This window comes from Urocitellus parryii, chromosome 4 (assembly GCF_045843805.1).
Source record: "Urocitellus parryii isolate mUroPar1 chromosome 4, mUroPar1.hap1, whole genome shotgun sequence".
Taxonomy (NCBI): Eukaryota; Metazoa; Chordata; class Mammalia; order Rodentia; family Sciuridae; genus Urocitellus; species Urocitellus parryii.
Window position 1 is genome coordinate 29,857,794 of NC_135534.1, and position 17,502 is coordinate 29,875,295.

General features: G+C 50.8%; 1 protein-coding gene across 2 annotated transcripts in view; it reads right to left on the reverse strand.

The window, feature by feature from the left end:
- Ldlrad3 (low density lipoprotein receptor class A domain containing 3) overlaps positions 1-17,502 on the reverse strand; it is a 230,532-nt gene that overhangs the window by 161,842 nt on the left and 51,188 nt on the right. The gene's annotated exons all lie outside the window — the stretch shown is intronic.

A 17,502-nucleotide genomic window follows, 5' to 3' on the forward strand; every position in this document is an offset into this window, starting at 1 on the left:
CTGAGCCCCCTCCCGGCTGAAACTGCCCAGGTGAGGCCTCCAGGAGATGTCTTTGCCCCTCTGGGCCTCGGTTTCCTTGCCTGTGATCTGCCCCAGCTCACCGCCGAGGACCTTGGAAGGGTGACATGGAAAAATCTGGGGAAAGCATTTGGGTGTCTGGCCACAAAATCAGTGCTTCCTGACTTCTTTCTTTCTCAACATCCAAAAGACGGGTTGGAAAACCGAATGTTCTTTCCTAGCCAGCAGCAGCGGCGACAATTAAAGTCCCAGATAGGAGTGCACTGGACTCCCCGAATCTCCAAGGGCAGGAAGCGCACGATCCTTCCAGGCGCAGAGCCCTTGAACTTGGGCCAAGCTGGCAGGGAGACCAAGGCACGGCTTCACTCAAGGAAACAAGATGCTCAGATCGGCACCCCAACCTGCCTGAGGTCTAATGGGGAGGACGGGCCAAGATGGAACTTGAACTCAGGCCTTCTAACCCCCCAAGAGGCTACGCAGGTCGCTACGCTTGGCTGCCAAGAGTTACCGGAGATTCAGAACCCAGCCCCAAAGTTCAGGTTCAACGCCACTGAATAGAGTCATAGAGTGCCAAGGCCTCCACCCGACACCACCCTCAGGCAAGAAAACAAACACAGAGGGTGTTTCCATGGCAGTGGGACATGGTCCTCATCTGACACTGAACCCTCATCTGACAGGATAACCCTGGGGGCCAGGATCCGATGGGTTGGATCAGTCTGAGCCGGTGTGATCAATGACAGACGGATAAGGAGCCATCTGGAAGTGAGACAGTCTTGGGGAGAAAGGAGGGGAAAAATGGCCATTCCCTCAGCACTCCTGTCGCTCCAGGGCTCCCTCCCGAGTCATTCAGTAAGCACTTACTGGACACACTGGCCCGGACGTGTGCTATGTCCCCAAGACAAAGGCGCAAGGCTGGGATCCTTTGGTCAGCTGGACAGGCGGAGAGGCACACAAAGGGTTTCACTCCTGTAAAGGCCTCTACCCTTTGTAGGTGCTGGTGTCTTACCTGGAATGCCCCCCCCCCACTGGGTCTCCTGCTAAGTCCCCTCACACCCTTCAGCAGGCACCTCCTGAGCAACCTTCCTCCAGATGTGTCCCTGGCTTCTCCCAGCACGGATAAGCGCTTCCCCGGTCGCCTGCTGATGCTGCTTGTGGGGTGAGACTCAGAGTATTTGATAACAGGAACAAGCAGACATGACCAATTGGAAAGGACCCCACCACGGGCTGGCGGCACCATGTCAGCTCTGGCTCGAGGGCTGGACATTCCCTCAGAGACCCTCTGCCCATCGGGGCCAATACTGCACATCCCGTCTCCCTACGGAGAGCTCCAGAAGAGAGGCTAGAGCAGGGCTCCGCTCTGCCCAACTACCCACATCAGAACCCAGAAATCTCACTTGTCCCTTCCTCACTGCTCTGCCCCATCACCGAGCTGCTGTCTCCATGGTGGCCACTCCAGCCCAAGCAGCCACCTTCTCTTCCTGGGATTTCTGCCTACCTCAACCTCAGGTCTCCCTGCCTCCTATCTCGCCTCTCTCCAATCCAGTCACCTTCCTGTGGCTGAAAGGATCTTTCTACACAACAAATGGAACGTGTCACTATTTTACCATAAAAGTCACTGAATAACCCCCAGTTTCCTTAGTCAAAATTCAAGGGAATCAAAAAAGATTCCAGCAAAGAGGTGACATTTACGGTGGCTGCTAATGGGTACACAGACATTAAAAATAAGAGCTCTTTAGGCCTAGAGAACAGCACCAGCAAAGACATAGTGAGGGAAGGGGCAGCCCAGGCCACAGAAAGGTCTGGAATAAAAAATGCACATAGCTCTGCTGGGACTTGCCAATGTATTTGTGCTACTATTTCTACCACCCAATCAGACATCACTAATCAATCCCCACACCCTGTCCCATTGAGCCCAGGCTCAACATTAGAGTCCCTCTTGAAAACAACTCCAGAAAGTCATCATCAACCCCAAGAAGAGCATGAAACCAAGTCACTCTCAGGGGGTGTGACGGGGAGGAAACTAGAGGGGCATCCAGCTGCTGGATCCCTGCCCAACACCAAAGGCTCAAACCAGAAACGACATACATCCAGCTGTTTCCTAACTCCTGCTCCAGGCTTCACAGCAAGCAGAGAGCTCTGCGGAGCTCCGGAATGCAGAACCGTCTTTCTGTTTTGTTTGGAATTCACTTAAACTTGCTTTTGTAGCGCTCACCCCCTCCTCGAAGGCAAGCCCCCTGGAAAAGTCTCACGACAACTGTGAAATCTTGTTCTGATAAACAGATTTCCGGAACCAGAAAATTGGCCAGATTAGATTCCACGGTGCGTGCCATACGAGTCAATAAATCTGGCAGCACATGGACTTGACAAATGAATGGGTGGATGCAGAGACTAAATACCACATCCATTATCCACAGGTGGCCCTGCCAGCCGCGGGCTCCCAGGCCTGGTGAAGGTAAGAGAGAGCCCACATCTCTGTGCTCTTCTGGGCAGCGCCATGCACGGGGACACACAGCCTGTGCTTTAGAGAAGTGACAGCCTCAAACTTGACATAAGGGGAAATCAAGGAAAAGAGACGTCAAACCCTGCTGATTCTTCAAAAGCTTCCTCAAATCCACCCAATCTGCTCACGGAACTGGCACCATCCTAAGTAAGCCATCACCGTCTCTTGACCCGTTTCAACCAGTGGTTCCAGATAAGGGACAATCGTGACCCCCCAGGGAACAAATGTCAGTGTCTGAAGATGGTTTGAGGTTGGCGGGACTAGGAATGGGAGCCGTTAGCATTCAGCAGGTAAAGTGTGGAGTGTGGCTAAGCCTCCTGGGGTGCCCAGGGCAGCTTCCCACAGCAGAATCTCCAGCCAGAAATGCCAATCATGCCGAGGCAGAGGAACCCTGGTTTAAGCCCATCTGCCAAATGCCACTTCTCACGCCCTCTAGTTCCTTCTCTTCACACAGAGTGAGGTTTTAAATGCAGCTGGTGATTTCTCTGGCCTTAGGATGAATACGGAAAAAAAAAAAAAAAAAATCCTCCTGCCAGGTTTACAAAGCCCAGCCAGACGCCACCCATGCCCACTCCTGGACCTTCCTTTTGAACCCTTCCCTTGATCACACCAACGTCTTCTCTGCTGAGAGGCTTCCTATGTGCTGGCTGCTGACCCCCGAGACGCTTTGGTCCCTCTTTTGCCTGATATTAAGGGCCAAATTTTGTCCCCCAAAATGTATATATATTGAAGTCCTAAACCCTAATACCTCAAGATAACTGTATTTAAAGGCAGGGTCTTTAAACAGGTAACAGAACTAAAATGAGGTCATTAAAGTGGATCCTAACTCAATATGATCAGCATCCTTATGGGAAGCGGTTAGGACAGGAACATGCACAGAGAGGCCTCGTGAGGGCACAGGGAGACCAAGAGGGCCAGCCAAGGAGGGAGGCCTCAGAAGAAACCCACCCTGCTGCCAGCCCCTTGACCTCAGGCCTCCAGCCTCCAGAACCATGAGACAATGAACTCCTGTGGTTTAAGCTCCTCTGTATCATGGCAGCCCCTGCAGCCCCATCCAACCTGTTCACCCTCAGACCTCAGCTGAAGTCACAAGTCAGAGATTCCACAAAAATGAAGCTGGCCCCCTGCCTTTCCCTCTGGTCTTGTTCTGAGTTCTCCCCACCTTATGGGTGCATTTCCACTAACCCCCTCAACCAGACAACGCCCCCTGTAGGCAGAGGGGCACCACGTCACTCAGCGCCTCGGCCCAGGCAGTGCCACTGTACAGGACTCCAGTGAATATCTGTAACCACCCTAAGAAAACCAAGCATGGTGTCACTACCTCCTTCCCCATCTCCCACACTCTTCCTTGCAAAAGTCCACCCCCCGCCCCTTTGCACCATTTCCCCAGTATGCAAGTGGGATCTGCACACAGATAGCTAAAACAGGGGACATGGGCATGTCTAGACTTACACCAGTAAATCTCTACCCTGTCCGCTTTAAAAAGAGGCTAGAAATCTTTTCAGGCCGACGCAGGACTTTCTAGTGGCTGAAATATTTATCCCATCTCAGTATCTGGGGACGCATTTAGAATCCAAAAAAGACAAGCATTAGCACGGAGCTGGCTAGTGGGGTTTCTCCTCCTCCCTTTTTTTTTTTTCATTAAGCTGAAAAATGAAAAAGAGTTGCCCATTTTCACTGCAGCACATCACTTACTTAAAATAACTACCCCATCTGTAGCAAGAATGAGGAAAAAAGGAAATCCAAGTCCTCCCCCATTGGGCTACGGCAGCTTCTTCCACAAATTTATACTTGACGAGGGGCCCGGGCTGGGGCACCTACACAAACCCCAACAGCTGCTGCATTCCACCGGAATCATTCCAGAACCCGCAGTGAGGGATGTTAACTTTTCCAGCTGAGAAATGGGAGCTCCATTCCACCAGCTGGATCCTCTGGATTCTCTCCTCTCCCTCTGCTCCTCTTCCCTCCCTCGGGGTACCCTCGAAATGGTGCAATTCAGAACTGACATCTGCAAACCATCCACAGGCCCCGATTTCAGCTTTCTGCTCCATCCTTTGCATCCTCATGGTCTGCGCTTGTAGCCTCAACCAACAGCAAAGCAAGACACGAGAACGTACATGTGTACAGACGCACACGCGGCTTAGCATTCAATTTTGCAGATCTCTAACAGATCTTCCCTAAAACCTCCCCAGAGAATTAACAACCTCTTCCAACTGCCTGGTGCCAACAAACACAGTGTTATGAGACCACCGAAAGAAACCGTCTGTTTTCCCTGGGACTTGCATCTTGAAACATATGCGCCCGTGTGTGCACACACGTTCACACACACATCCACACGTGGGCACAGGTAAAGCCACCAAGGGAGCTGGTCTGGGATGATTTGTCTGTAAACAGTGAACGTCCCTAGAAAATCCTGAGGCCTCTTTGAACTCCAGAATGCTGTGAATGGTGGCATCAGTATCAGACAGAACCAGAGACATCTGTCCTGCAAATTTCCCAAAGCCTTTCAGTCCTCATTGAACAAACTACTTGTCTGGGGTTTGGGTCGGGGGCACTCTGGCTGACACCAAGAAGGGAGCAGTCACACAGGACATCTGAGTCTCGGATGAGGATGTGCCTCTGGCTGCAAGCACCTGAGTCTAGACCTTGCACACCACCCTGCCCTCGAAGCTCATCCTGCTAGTCCCAGCCTCTGTTTCCCAATCTGCTCAAGACAGACACAGAAATTGCTGAGAAAGTATGCAATGAGCCCTGGGTTCAGCCCAAGACTGCTCACCCTTGGCATTCACGGACGTCACGTTAACACTGCTCGTGACCCTCACGGAAGATCCTGTGCAATTTTGCCACGGGAAAAACTTATAGCTGGAGCAGGTCCCCCAGGTAGTAAGGAAGCCTGGTGCAAAGGCACAAGCGTTCCAAAATGATAAAGGCTTTGTTTCCCTCTTATGAAATGAGTTAGCAAAGCAAGCCAATGGCTACTATTAACAAGGCAAGCAAAGAAAAAGTGGAAGAGTCTAGGGAAAGGACAGCTTTTCACCAGAAAGAGCTTTATAAATTATTTTTCTCCTGTATTTATGGCCTCATTAAGGGCCTGAAACTGTTACTTACATTTTTTAGCTATGCTTCATTGCACTTCATGAAGAAAATTATATCGGAATGGCATTAATGTAGTGGGGATCTGCAGAGCCGTGGGGATGCAGCCCTTGTGGGGTCCGAGGGCCACAGTTCTGGCACCTGACAGCAACACTGGAAGATGCGATTTGTTCATCTTGACCCAACCTGAAAGGTGAGCCCTGAGCCCCACCCCCAGACTGGTCCCCACCCCTCCCTGGGCTCCCTTTAACAACCCTCAGGAAGTCAATTCTATGGACTTTTCACTAGGAACGATCTAATATCTATGGAAGCACTTCAGCATGGGCCGGAGTTGAACATCATCTTTTTTTATTTCTTACAACAGCCCCATGAATTAGGCACCCTGTCCATTCTGCAGATGAAGAAACTGAGCCTGAGGAAGTAACGTGACCAAAGCCGCAGGGCTAGATCTGTCTACAAATGGCCAGAGAGTAAATATTTCAGCTCTGCAGGCCAAGAGGCCAAATTATGAATGTTCCTTCTCATCAGAGTCTCCTGTGAAGGTCTGATTTTTTTTTTCCCCCAACCACTTAATCCTATAGAAGCCATTCTTAGCATGTTTTTAGGGAATGTCTAAAAACAGGTGGTGGCTGGCTTTGGCCTACCCGCCAATCAGCTCCAGTGCCATCCGACAACAGATCTGTGGAAAATAAGAAATTACAAAAGGGGTGCCGTCCTTGGCCACCCTGTTATCACTGCACCCTCCGCAGCTCTCAAGGCCAGGCAGCCAGCAGACACTCCATAAAAAAACTGTTGACTAAATGGGTGAGGAACAGAAACTGTGGCCCCCCGAGTGTCTTTTCCAGTTTTGACACTCTTTTAAGTTCTGTGAATTTATCTGAACTTGACTTGAACCCATCTGTGCTTTGCCGTGCAGAATACAATGCTCAATGAGGCTGGGTCTGCAGAATGCTTCTAAGCTCCCAGGAAGAGAGGCGGAGAGTGGCCCAAGCCTCAGGGCGCTGTGGGCAGCTGGGTGTGGGGGGCATGGGCAATCCCCGTAAGCAGGAGCCTCTGCCTTTTCAGCCTGCAGCGGAGGCTGTGAAGCTGGACTGCAGTAGGGGAGAGGGGATCAATTTTACCAGGATGGTGATAAGTGAGGCTTAAGAGAGCGCCCATCAACGCTGCACTGAGCAGCTCTCAGAAACAGGCATGGGGTCAAGAAGAAGGATGGTGCTTCAGTCCCAAGTTCAGCCTCGTGTGTCCCGGGACAAGTACAACCATTTCCACAGTCACCAGGAACCATTCTGCAGCCACCACTCGGCTCCACGCAGATGCCCTCAGGCAGGGCGGGTAAAATATTAACGCCAACCAGGGAACAAGGCCAGAAAAGCAAAATGATCTTCCTTTAGGCCCCAAAGCATATCTTTATGAGCTCAGAGTAAGAAAAGATTTCTGAAAATAAGACTCAAAACGGCACAGACTACATAAATGAAAAGACTGATAAATACAACGGCACTAAAATGCGAAACTGCTCATCCTCCACAGAGAGTGTTCACAGAGTTAAAAGAAAAGCCACTTGCTGGGAAAAGACACTGGTCACAGACATGACACACAGAGTGTCAGTATCTAGACCCTTCTTACAGAATTACGGAAGAAAACACAAGCAATCCAATAAGAAAATGGACAAAGCACCAGAACAGGTACTTTCACTGATGAGGAAACGCGAATAGCCACTTGATGTGTACTCCACTTATAATCAAAGAATGATTAATGGAACAAGGAAGCTCTCTTTCATGCCCATCAGCCTTGCAAAACTGTGAATGTGGCATTCTCAAGTGGGGTGAAGATGAGGAGCGACAGGAACTCACACATTTTTCGTGCATGCTGGAGGAACTCTGGAGAGCAATTTGGCAGCTCCTAAGGAAGCTGGAGATACTCGCACACCAACCCCCCCCCATACTTTTCCGGTCCCCACCCTAGGCGGGGGACAGACATGCACTTGCATAGGACGATAGCAAGAGAACGCTCTCTGTGACAGTGCCATCACAGGAAACTGTAGGACAAATTAAATGTTCATCAAAAGCAGATTACATTCACACAATGGAACTGTACCCAGGCCTCCCCAGGAAGGGAACAGCCTGCCTAGAGGCAAAGCTAGCCGGAGCTGGGGTCAGGGGGCTCTGGGACCCAGAGGTCACTCAGGTGAACAAACCAGAGTCGCATGAATCCACATGGATAATTCTGAGACAACTGTATGCTAAGCCACCAACACAAATTGCAGAATATCACCAACATCAAGCTCAAAAGCATGCTAGTTTAGTGGGTGCATAAAATGGAAAAAGGTATCTTTTAAAGGTACAAGAAATGTAAACACCAAATTCAGATCAGTGGTCACCTCTAGCAAACGGGATCAGAGAAGGGACCAATGAACTTCAACTGCAAGGCGTCTTTCTTTAAACATTCAGAAACCCGCATGACCAAATACTGGACTACCGTGGTGCCGGGTGGCTGGCCCACAAACTGGCTGGGTGTTATTCTTGGCAACTTCTCTCTGCCCTTTCAAAAATGTTTTGTTAATGGAATTCACTACAGAATGAAAGTAGCACTGATATTTGAGGGGGGAAAAAAGAACTCTGAAAGACAAATGGAATCATTTGAGTCCAAGGTGATCCGTGTTCCCATTGGAAAGGAAAGAGCCGTTGCGAGAATGTCCATCTGGGAGATTGGGTCTGTGATGAACTCTTTTCATTTTCTGAAAGGCAGCAACAGTTGCAGGGTAAATGCCGATTGTGGAAGGAAAAAAAAAAATAAACATATAAGATAGATTTACCCACCCGAATTATTAAGCCATGACATTCCAGAAATAAAAATAGCAAGGCCTGGCCAGCAAGTGGGAGGCTCCTGAAATACTGATTCCCAAGAAGTCAGGGTGGGAAGGCCACAGGGAGGCTGTCCTCCTTGCCACAGCCCCGCCATATGCCTCCTCGTCCCTCACCAAGGGACGAGGATTTGGTAAGCAGGGCCCCTGGCTTTTGTCACTAAGGAACACAGAGGAGGTCCCATGGGGTATCAGGGGGAACAAGGAAACCAGACCATAAATACCAACCCTGTACCTTGTCTGTCCCTTTATTTTTTTTTATTTTTTTAAGAGAGAGAGAGAGAGAGAATTTTTAATATTTATTTTTTAGTATTTGGTGGACACAACATCTTTGTTTGTATGTGGTGCTGAGGATCGAACCCGGGTCGCACGCATGCCAGGCAAGCGCGCTACCGCTTGAGCCACATCCCCAGCCCTTGTCTGTCCCTTTCTACAGGGAAAGCATATGTTAAAATGAAAAGAGCATGCGCTCAGGAGTGGGCCAGACTTTGAGTGTCTAACTCTCTTACAGCCATAGCACGATGTGTGACTCCAGACAGGTGAGTTGCTCTCTCTGAGCCTCAATTCTCCATTTGTTAAACTGGGGTAACCCATTTCCCTGGCAGTGTTGCTGAGGGACAGAAGAATAACAGACACAAAGACCAAAACTAACATGAACAGAAGAATTAAGGGTCCATAATACAGTAGTGGCATACACTTGGAGTTTAATAATCAGTAGTAGTATCTGTCACTCCTCCTTCTCACTGGCTGTCCCAGAGCGCTGTTGCTGTTCGTGGTACTCAGGGAAGGCTGAGTCCCTTTCCTCTCCCTGCCTAGATGCAAAGCTAGCCGGAGTTGGGGTTAGGGGGCTGGAACCCAGAGGTCACTCAGGTCCAGAAATGCAAACCCCCCCAGGGGCAGACACCAGGTGTTAAGGATACAAGGAGCTCACAGTGCAAACCCTGGCTGTGTCTCCTAGCACCTGATCGCCTCAGCTACTAATTCCTAAAAAACCATTGCCCTCCTAGGTCATCCTAGGTCTCGAACAGCAGTCAAAACACAAACGGGAACCGACTCTTCCAAACAATGTGGTTTGAAGCAAGTCATAAGAGAAAACTCGTGGGAGCCAGCGCTGGTGCAGGGTGGGGAACTGCTTCACCACTCTGGGCCTCAGTTTCCCTATGTGTAAAACTAGGCACTGGTAGATGACGGCCGAGTTCCTCTTCAACTCTTAGCCTGCTCGTTCTTTGTTTCCCTGCACACATACCCACCCAGTCCCCTCGGCAGGCAAACACCACCCGCCTGACCTAGCAACATTCGTCAGCTTTTCAAAATAATGCCTGGGGTTCATATTTGAGGTCCTCCCCTACAGAAGTGAAATCATTCTGCAAGGCAGGTACTGAGTGTCCTTCCTCCTGTTTAAACACAGAGAGACCAGGAGCCAGGGGTGGGCCAGCCTGTCAGCCAGTCCAGCTGGAAGTTTGACCAAAGAAGCCAGATTTCTGGCCCCTGATGAGCCTCAACTCCGGCCTCTGCATTTTAGAACTCTGATCTGCTCTGCCGTCCACTGGGAGGGGGCTGGTCCTGTGCTCCTCCTATGACACAAGGAAATATCTCCAAAGGGCCAGCAATCAGACCTGCCTCCCACACCCTGTGGATTCAAGGGCCTCTCGGGTTCACTTCAATTATCCTCCGTCTTCCATCATGTCTCCGCGAATGAACAATTGTTTGGCTTATCACTTCCGATTAGGACAGGAACTCTGCCAGGGAAATAAAAAAAACCGCCAGCCTGCTACCGCCAAGCCGGGGGGATGCATATTAACTGGTGCGTCTTTTTAAATTTCCTTAAGTAGCTTAATCCATTAAACCATCCCAACTGCTTCTGCAATCTGCTCACGCAGCCACCCTCCCTCCACACGGAGCCGACGACAGGCCCTCCATCAGAAGGAATTAGCTGACTTCTTGAGCAAACGATGTTGGTACATCTAGGGAGGGCCGGAGTCAGGAGTATGTCCTGGTGGAGTCCTTGCTTGGGCATGCATGGTCAAAGGACCACGGCTGGCGGAGCTCGGATAAGCCCTTATCCCTCTGCAAGGGGCTCATCAGATTTGCTAAATCGAAAGGGCTGTGACTTGGAGTGACTGGGTTTTCCAGCTTGCAAAGGGTAGTTGTGACTGTCCAGAAAACAAAGCAAATTTACAAACTAAAATGGGATTGTCGGGCTCTTCTTATTCCAGTCAGCCCCGGAGCCCTGGACTCTGCATTCGAATTCCACTCCTTCCAATCACAGGGAATGAGCTTAACCCTCGGTGCCTCCGTTTACTCATCTAGAAAATCGAAACAACCAACACAGCCTCCGCACGCTCCAGGGAAATCAAGGTGCTTGGTCCACCTGGGTGTATCAGAGTCACCTAGTCACAGCCTGAAACACTAGAACCCCTGCTGCGTGGCACACATACCAGAAAACCTCTCAAGGAAGATAAAAAATGCTACAAATTCAGTGGAAGCATCAAGGTTTTTCCACACATTTTATGACAGCGCACAGAGAGAGGCTATGAGATTAACCAGGGCTCATTTCTTCAAGGTTCCATTACTCACTATTAAAGAGTTACTATTATATAAAAACTAGATGTAACGCAGATACATAATATGTCATCTCGCAAAGCACACCATTATAATGTAGCTACATGATTAATAATTAGAGGAACGGTGATCTGGAATGTAAAAGGATCCACCCCGAGCTGAATACAATAGAATCACACCAGGTGAGACAAGAGAGCAGACGGGGGCTGTTCATTAAGAAATGATTTTTCAATAAATTAAATAGCGTGCCCGACGGTGTGGCTCCAGGTCTTCCTGTTGCTACATTGCTCTCTGCAGAGCGGGAGCACTCAATATGGACACACTGGCAGGAAGTCAAAGGCGTGGTGAAGGCTGAGGTGTCCATCTGGGTTTCCCACCCATCACTTTCCTGAATCTGTCCTTGCCAGATCACCAGTGGCCTCGCAGGCCTCCCAGTTGCTGAAGCCAAAGCTTACCTTTCTTACCTTTACCTTATGCACAATTCTGCTACACTGGGCCAACTGCATGACTCCCTCTTGAAATGCCAGCCCCTGGGTCTCCCTGACAATACCCCTCTGCGCCCCTGCCTCCCAGACACACCTAGCTCTCTGCACATTCCTGCTTGATCACCTTGGAGGCCCCTTCCTCCACCCACCCCTCAATGGTCTCCGAGTTCTGCTCCCGTCTGCATGAACACGATACATCCATCTTGGACACATCCTTTCATCCACTATTAGGTTCAACCCTCACAGCCATAACCCCCAAATGGACACCTCCAACCAAGCTCTCTTCCTGCCAACTGCATACTCCACCCACAGCTTCCCTCTCCCGCCGTCCAAGATGCTTCCCTCCCCAGCACAAACTCAGCGCATCTGAAACAGAACTCTCTGGTTCAACACCTGCTCCTGCTGCGTCATAGGGTATTTCCACTGGCAGAACTGCCAACCACCACACCTTCCACATTGGGCAACAGGTGGTAACTACTTCCCACGGCCACCCTTCCTCTCCAGGCTGCCACTCATGCCCCTGGTGCAGATCCTTCTCTCTTACCCGTTTTGCACAAACAGCAAAACTCACTGGCCTTCCTGGCACCAACCCTGGCCCATAAAAGGCATCCTTCACGCAGCTGTAGAGCCCATCTGTCCAAGGCACACACTGTTTCAAATCTTCCTGTGGCTTCCCACCCCATGAAAGATAAGGCCTGAGGTCCTTGGATCCATGCCGGAGGGTCTGCGTGGACAAGCAATCCCAGATCCCAGGGGTTTCCTCCCCACAGGACAGTTTACAAGTTCCCCTAGACTTTTCAACATAACTTATGCAAACTCCCATCTCCCCACTTACCCTAATGCTCCATAAACTCCTGCTGGTGTGCCTGTCTCCCCACAACCCCCAAATCAGTTTTTACGCCAAAGTAGGGAAGGTACTGAAACGCAGCCCAGGGCCCAGACAAAACATGTGCTGAAAGGAAGGAGAGAGGAAGGGAGAGACAGTGACTGTGTGAGGGTGGGAGGATAGATACGGGCAGCTGCTTCCTCGTGCTGATATTACGAAAAGCCTGCAAGTTGGGATTATTCCTCCATCCTATGGAGAGTCCACATCTGTGCATCGTTTGAGATTAGCAGAACTAAAACCTGTTTCTTCATGTTGAGATGACGACTCATCCAAACTTGCTCAATAAGAAAAGTGGGGGAGGGGGGCAGGAACCAGATCTATTTGTAACGCATATTATTATTCTCTTTCTTAAGATACTGGGGGTCTCTACGAAGCGACCTTCACTTCTGGAATAGCTTGAGTGCAAACCAACAATTCTTCCTGGGTCAGAGTAACCATTCACATGTGACCCCATTTCACACAGCAACCTCAGCAGGCTCCGGAACTCTGGGGCAGAACTGGTGTCTCTGGATGTGACGACATGCACTGTCAGCACGGTTGACACAGCCACCCAGGAGACAAGTGCAGCCCTCTGGGCTGACCCGTTCTCAACGGTTCACAAGATGTCAAGGTTGGACACACAGGATGGGGAAGCAGAGCCAGGCCCGGGTGCTCCTGTGGCTGACGACGCCCCTCGGAGGCGGGCTGCGGGGGTGGGCTGAGGAAGCCTTCAGTCCTCCACCCACAAAGGAGTTGTTTCCCTTCTCCCCACGGTAAACCCAAGCCACCAGCACCCTTCCCTTGGCTTTTATTTGTTTCTTTCTGTATCCAGGGATAGTGACAGCTGCAGCCCGGTTGGGGCGGGGACTCTCATCCAGAGCAGGCAAAGAAGCAAGCCCTTGAGGTGATGAGGGTGGCCTGCCAGGAACACAGGGACCTCAAGCGACTCGGTCAAGAGCTTGGTCACAGGAGTGCAGGGGTCCCCAGCTATCCCCATCCCTGGCAGCGCTGGTGTCCTCTGAACCCTCAGCCAGGTTGTTTACCAATATGGAAGGAGGCAGCACTCCACAGGCTCTGGATGTGAGGGAAGAATCCTGGCTCCATGGGAGCCTGGCAGGAGAATGTGGAGAGCAGCACCTAGGCGGGCAATGCCAGCAAGATCAAGAGACACCGTGACGCAGAACTGCCAGCACAGCCCAGAGCCTCTCCCAGCCTCTGCCTGGGTGGATCATGTGCTCTTACACTAACCGTATGAGAGGGCACGGTTTGTAAGGGACACCGGGCAAGGGATCCAGCTCCTCGCTGCATGCCTGCGATCATCAGCTCCAACAGGCTCCCGCCCCCGCCTGGCAGGGCTCACTTGCCACCTCCCGTCAAGATCCACCCCGTGCTGCACAAGCGATAACGCATTTACAGACAGCCGGGACTCTCCAGCCAGAAGGAAAATTTCACCTAATTAAATAAAAACAAAGCAGAAAACCAAAGCCTTCAACTAGTGCCAAAAAGAAGAAGAGCAACTTGATCTTTTATGGAACTTTAGAGACAGGAATGCCAACGATTTTTTTTCTCCTTGATGCATCTTTTAAAACAATCTTCTGGGTCCCTAATTAGAACGCTTTAAAAATCAATAAGAAAACTATACACAAACCAAGAGAAAAAATGGATAAAGGAAATGAACGATCCTTGCACAAAAAATAAGATGCAAATAAACAAAGAGATGAAAAACCTCACTTGTCCTTAAACAGAGGCAAATGAAAATACCATTTAAAAAAAAAAAAAAAAACAATATGATCGGCAAAAGTTAAGAAGGTGGGTAATCCAGAAGTTGGCATGGGTGTGAGGAAACTGGGCCCTCCTCCCCTCCTAGTGGGGGTATAAGTTGGAACAACCTCCCTGGGGCCATCTGGCAATGAACACACACCCAGAACCATCTATTACGAGTTCACCTCTGGACCCAGCAGCTTCATCCCCAGGAATCTCTCCTTAGGAACCTAGACAGAGGCACGCAAAAGGTCGTGTTGTTTTGTTTTCTTTATAGCATTATTTTTGTAAAAGCTCAAAACTTAAAAAATAACTTAAACGTCTACCACAAGGGAGATGGGAAGATGATGTGCACAGCATATCTATATAAGCACCAAGAAAGAAGCCTTTAAAAGGAACCCAGATGCCAGGAGGTCCTGACATGAGAAAGCATCGACGATACAGACAGAGAGGAGAAAGCACGCTGCAGAACAGTATGTGGAGCATTAGCCCAGGCTGTTTCTCTCCATAGATGTGCCTTTTAATGGATATGTACCTGTATTAACATTTGTACCTTAGAGCCTACACTCGGAGAAGAAAGAATCCAGAGAGGTCCTTTTAAGAGGTGCAGGTATTTTCTACTGGTATCTCTTCTTCAATACAAATTCCTTAAAATGTCACTACAGGAAATGTACTTGGGGCGTGTATGAGCGCATCCAAGATGAGTGGCGGGAGGAGCTAAACAGCGCTGCTCATAAATCAACACACACACACACACACACACACACACACACACACACACGGCTCCTTTAACCTTAAGAAACCAAGCCAAATGGAAAAGGTCACCCTATTCATCAAATTACAAAGAGAGAAAGAGAGAGAGGGGGGGGGAGGGTGAGGGAGGGAGGAATATTCCTTAAAACTTGGTAAATGGAAGTCGTTTGGGAGAAGAGTATTTGACATGGTAATGGAACCCACAGTCCCCAGTACTGCCTCAGACTAAAAGGGGGAAGTGAGACTGCAGGAACCCCAGGATGGCTGCCTCTTAATGGGTTATTGTGGGCAATGACCCAGGCACTGTGTCCCTTTCAGAACACAAGCACAGTCTACAAGGGCGCTGGTGAACCGCCCTGGCCACAAAGGGCTCCCCTCCCTCCCGCCCAGCCCCACTCCCACAAGAGGCCCAGGGCACCTTGGTGGCTGCAGTGGGGTGGGAGTGCCAGGGACCCTAATGAAGGGATGGATACACATTGGATTCATCCCCTGTGGGAAACGCAGCACGTCTCTCCAAGTCTGTGAGCCTGCAATTATAGCCTGCTCTGGACTCCTGTTTCCATGCTACCGGGTCTTCCAGGTGGCAGCAGGCCACGATTCCTGCTGGAAGACACAAGAGCTCATTCAAGGGCGCCCGGAGCAGGAACGCCAGCCTGGAGCCCGGGGCTGATGGGGCCGGCGTCTGGTCGCCAAGGTTTGAGGGTTGTCCTCGAAACCCAAGTGCGTGGAAGGTCATCCTGGAAGAGGGATTGGAAACAAGATGTTTTTAATATTGAGAAAGGGAGTCAGACACTCTCCCCAGTTCGACAAGAGGACAAAGGAATCAGTGATGCTGGGCATGGGGGCAGGGCTCCCCGGGGCTCTCTCTGGGGAAGAGGGGAGACGCACTACTTGTAGATCTGAGCAGGGGTCCCCAGGTGTGTTTACTTCGTGAAGCGTACAGAGCGCCCCACTTAACAACTGTGCACTTTCAGTACGTGTGTTAGGTTCCTATACAAAGTTTACTTAATGAAATCATCAAAAAGCACATGTCCTAGGGACACTGCTGGCTTACAAGCACTGACTCCCTCGACCTTCCATCGACAGCCTGAGCCACGAGCAAACCCCCTGGTCAGCGTCACCTATGTCCAGTAGCTCACGGTGCCACAGTCTGGCAGGGGGACAGGCAGTGTGAGGAGGTGAGAATGGCATGTTCAGGTTTATTTTTAATTGGTTGGCTCATCTTCTCCTAAGACTCAAAACAGCCCTACCCCTTTCTCGAATGCCCCAAATGGCACCAGCCACGCCCTGATAAACCCCAAGCACGCAGACTGCTCCACCCTGGCGCGGGGCTCTGTGGTCACAGCTCCTGAAGCTGGCTGAAGCACCAGACCCGAGCGAGCCTGGCTGCTTTTGGAAGGGTCGGTGTGGCTACTCTGCTTCTGGGTCTGAACCACAGGTGGGGATTCCCTTCTAGAAGCCAGCTCCATCTCGGGTTACCATCCAGCTCGCTCCCGGAATGCTCCTGGGGTAATTCTGGGCTATCAGGGATCTTGGGGGGAGGTCTTCACTGAACGTTTCCATGGGGCCAGTTTGGAGGTTCCCTCTTCTTTTGTTCAATAGAACGTTTTTATTTTGTTGTTTGGTAAAAAAGAAAATGTCAAGTTCACAGCAAACTGGAGAGAGCAAAGCGATCCGTATTATACCCGGAGAACCCACAGATTGGGCAATTCAGCTCTGACTTCTGTCTGAAGCCCAGTGAAATGTCAGATTCCGGCTCTCCCTCCCCCCCCCCCGCCCCGCCTTAAAGTTCCCACTGCCCAGATGTTGAGGGCGAAAAGGCTCAACTCCAGGATAGGAAGGCTGACCTTCGGCTCCTCAGCGCGGTTTCCACCACCTCCAGATGAGATAGCCCATAGGAAAGCAGGGGACAGGCAGCAAGGGCTACCCAACCAAGGGGAGCCCATGACCTAAGAGCACATGACCCAAGGGCATCCCCATGGGCACGACTCACCTTCCCAGCCACTTCTACTCCTCAGCACGACCGAGGCCAGCACTTCCCCAGAAAAACCAGGTTGGTGAGCACCACATCCATTTGTATTCAGCATGGTAATCCCCCCCCCATCCCCAAGGGACACTTTACAAGACCCCCAATGGACACCTGAGACCAAGGAGAGCGCCAAGCCCCCTACACAAGCACCACAATACCGCAGCAGATCTGACAACCTTGACCGCCACTCAGGGACCCATGCGTGGGTGGTGTACACAGCGCGGATGCTGCTGGGGCTCAGAGGAAGATACTCAAGGAAAGTACTTTGGACTCCCAACTGAGGGCACCTGGGGACAGCAAATGCAGGGAGGGGCTTTTTCTGAAGTTCCCCAACTGTCTTAAAGGCCAGAGTCTCCCTGTCGCCTCCCTCACAGAAGAGAGACTAGAGCTGACACGGCACCCAGAGCCCAGAGGAACTCTGACCCAGGCTGTCATCCGCCTCTTGGGCCAGTTCATCTCCCCTCTGGCCAGCCCTCTGTCTCCCCTCTGAAGTCAGCACTTAAGCTTCTGCATCTCCCTGGCTACGGGGTGCTCACTTATCCCTCCTGCGCTGGCCCCCAGGACGCAGAGAACAAA